A 3,640-nucleotide genomic window follows, 5' to 3' on the forward strand; every position below is an offset into this window, starting at 1 on the left:
TTCAGCCTGTCGACATACTAAGCTAAAACCAGGCATTCACAATGAATTTGTCTCCAGCTGGAAGTCATTGTCCTTGAAGGAGGTCACTGTCCCATTCCTGGATATGCAAAAAAACATTATTTCTGAGGAAAAAATTCCCTGGGAACTATTTGGTTTTGAGATCTGATCAACAGTTCTCAATTTGAATAAGCAGCTCAAGGGTGCTGCACAAATCACTCTCGAGAAAGAGACAAGAGTCATCTTGGAGAGCAGATATTCTTCACATGTTGGTGAAGGTGGCATGTAGCTGATCAGGCCAGCCAGGACTAGAAGGAATGTGAATAAGAGATCTCATTGCAACTTCTCAGTGCAGGTGCTCAGTTCAGATGAGAGCTGCACTGATTCAGCTCACTCACTCTTTCAGAGCACTATATTTTACTGTGTAGATATGCCTCAGCTACCTGTTGGTGGGAAAAGTGAACTGGCAGGCCCCCACCAGTCCATCAAGCTTGTTGAGTACACTGGAATCAACTTCTGTCTCAGGAAATAGAGGAAGTCACTAGAGGAAGCCAAGCTACTACTTCTGATTTCAAACAAGGAGGAACTGGTTGAAAATTCAGAAAGGGAAGGTAGTTTGTTTGAAAGTGGTAATGACATATGGAATTGACTTGTTGCAAGGAAAAAGCGCAAAAGTCTTGGAATAAGGAAAAAAGCAGACTTTTGAAAAGTCAGTGAACCAAAAGGTAATGTCTTTTGAGAAGATGATCTCAAGAACGACGGCTGCTGAGAATAATTGGAAGCAAATTTTCTCTATAGGAAGGAAAGATAGGAAGCATAGTAAGAAAAATGTGTAGCAATAAGTATGCAACAAGTGCTCTTTGAGAAAATTAAACTCCAAAAGACAATTAACCATAACTGAGTCTGCAAGTATATACAGAGAATAAGAAAACAGGAATTAATTTAGAAATGCAAATGGACAGAATGAGTTATGAACAGCAAGAGACATCAAAGGCAAAAAGAAGATGGTCTAAAAATATCTCAGAAGTAAGGGATAAACAAAGGTAAGTGGAGATTTATTACAGAATGTGGAAGAAGAGCAGCTAATGGATGATGCACACCACGCTAAAGTGTTCAATCCTTGTTTTGCTTGTCTTCACAAAGGAAGACTACTCCTGCCAGAAATGAACACATTTAAATAGGTAGTCATGTGTACCAACCAGAATGGGGAGGGGAATTAAGGAATATTCATTATATATAGTCAGTGGCACAGGTCTACTGAGCATCAAACTAGGGGTAGCAATCTCTGAACCAGGGCTGATTACCTGTGAGCACTAATGCAGGTCAGGGAAAGTCATAAAGGACTGCAGAAGGCTACACATAGTGCCTGTGTTCCAGGATAAATCTGCTTATTGCTGCAACTGCCTGAGGGGTCAGATGGAGAAACTGTAAACTGCGCAATACCCCACACATACATATCCATCCTGAGGAGCACAGCTGGGAGGGAGTGGTGTGGTTTTAGTGATATCCTAAGGTTTGGAAAAAAGGATCAGCAGCCTGATCCTCAGTGCTTACTGTATTTTACATACATGATTTAAACCAGTGTGATTATAACTTCAATGACCTCAACTGAAGGTGCTGGAGTTCAGAGCGTTTTATCTATGACCTTCATTTAGAAAGTGAATTTGAATCAGTTGTCTGCAAATTCTCAAACTCATTAATACACACAGAACAATTTTGTTGTATGGTACCCTTTCTGGTAATAAATTAAAATCCTGTTAAAAATCAAGTACTTCCACTATTGGCTTCTAATCACAGCTCTGCTCAATTATTCTGCCTCTCTGAAGATCTACCCCACATCAATAGTTTCTTTCTAATTGTCTTTTCTTCCCTTTTGCCAGTGCTATCACTGAGAAGTATGAGGCAGCTGATAGGACTATAAGGGAATAGGAGTACTGCATACATTACTGTTATTCTGAGCACCCAAATTTTTAGCTTGTGGATTCTCATATATGTGTCTTACTAAAAGTATTATTCAGGTGCTGGTGCCACTAACAAGATAATTTACCTCAGAACCATCCAAGAAAAAAAATTGTCCTGTCCTATTGAGAGGTGTGTCTAATTACTGATATCAAAAGCAAATAGACAGTACCAGCCAAAGACCCATACCATCTGGTTTATGTGGCAATGGGCAAGGCAAAAAGGATTTCTTATTAATGTCTTTTCATAGTTTATTTATAGACCATCGTAGGGTGTGACAGAGAAGGGCTCATAAGAAACCTGACAACTGGGCTTAAAAGAATTGAGGGATGAGGTCAGATTTGCAGGCTCTGACTGTTCCTGGACTGAATCCTGCCAGTGATATGAGCAGGGAGGCCTTATCTGAGACTCTGGAGATCATGTGAGCTGCTCACCATCTCCGCGGCTGCAGGGACCTCTGCGTGTCGGCACCATGGGGTACATCCACTGGCTGAGGCTTTGTATCTCTGCAGTTACGCAGAAGTGTGATCCTGAAGATACTGGTGACGCTGAAGAAGGAGAACTGGGTCTGTAGTTCTCTGGGGACCTACCTGAAGGTAACAGAGCATTGAGCTTCTTTCTATTCCTGTTGGTCCCCTTTCAGCTCTGTCACCACTGCTCCAAGGTTATTACTGAGCATGCAGGATAACAGCATAAATGGCACAAGTGATCAGGGCCTCACTTGCTTTGTTTATTCTACTTATACATCAGATCATTCACTAAAATGTTGTGTAGTGTTAAAAATATAGAGCCCTTCCCCTGTCTGTAATTCCCTGACACTTAAACAGTGAGAAAATGCTTCTGCATGGGAAGTTGGCACTGATTTTGACCCAGGTAAGACTTCAAATGACTCACAAGAACCTAGATCCTAAGATAAGGAGGGGCATCTGCTGCTATTTTATTTGAAGCAGCTTCCTTGATATTAATCAGGACCCTGTATAAATAGGAGGGGCTGCCGTTGGTATTCAGGTCTGCAGGTTTTCAGTCCCCACGCTATACAAACCACATACCGGGGGCACACCCAGTTGGCGTAGCCCAGGGCCCCCGCTAAAAGAAATAAATGATCTTGCTCATTCCTTGTCGTGAAATGCTTATTTCTGCTCCTGCACCTGCCCTCGCTCTGAGCAGTCGCTAGCATTTGCCCAGGTGGACGGTGAACTGCACTAGGAAACTGATGTTAAAACTAACCAAGCAGGTAACGGGGGTATTTTAAGCTCGGATCTGTTCCCGATCCGGGCGGTTGCGTTAGCATTAGCGTAGGGTGAGGGATAACGTTCTCAAGGCTGAGGTGCCTGGGTCTCAAACCTCGGGTACAGGCGCACAGCGCCTGAGGCCTCCACGCTCGGGCCGCTTGCTGCCGCTGCTGCCGTGACAGGCGCCGCCTCCGCTCGCAGCAGCTTAGTAAAACCGACCGAAACGGCCTCGCCGCCCGACCAAGGAGGAGAAAGAAGCGGGAGACCGGCTCTCACCCGGGCGGGTAGCCGGCCCCCGCCTCCCTCAGGGCCGCCGTCGCGCGCATGCGCAGCCGCACCCCACTGCCCCGCCACCGGCCGTATCCCGGGGTGACCTCCACTCCCTCTCCCCGCTCCGCCGGAACTGACGTCTGCGGGCGCTTCCGGGGGCGTAACGCGGAAGCGGCGGCGGG

This window comes from Harpia harpyja, chromosome 5 (assembly GCF_026419915.1).
Source record: "Harpia harpyja isolate bHarHar1 chromosome 5, bHarHar1 primary haplotype, whole genome shotgun sequence".
Lineage (NCBI taxonomy): Eukaryota > Metazoa > Chordata > Aves > Accipitriformes > Accipitridae > Harpia > Harpia harpyja.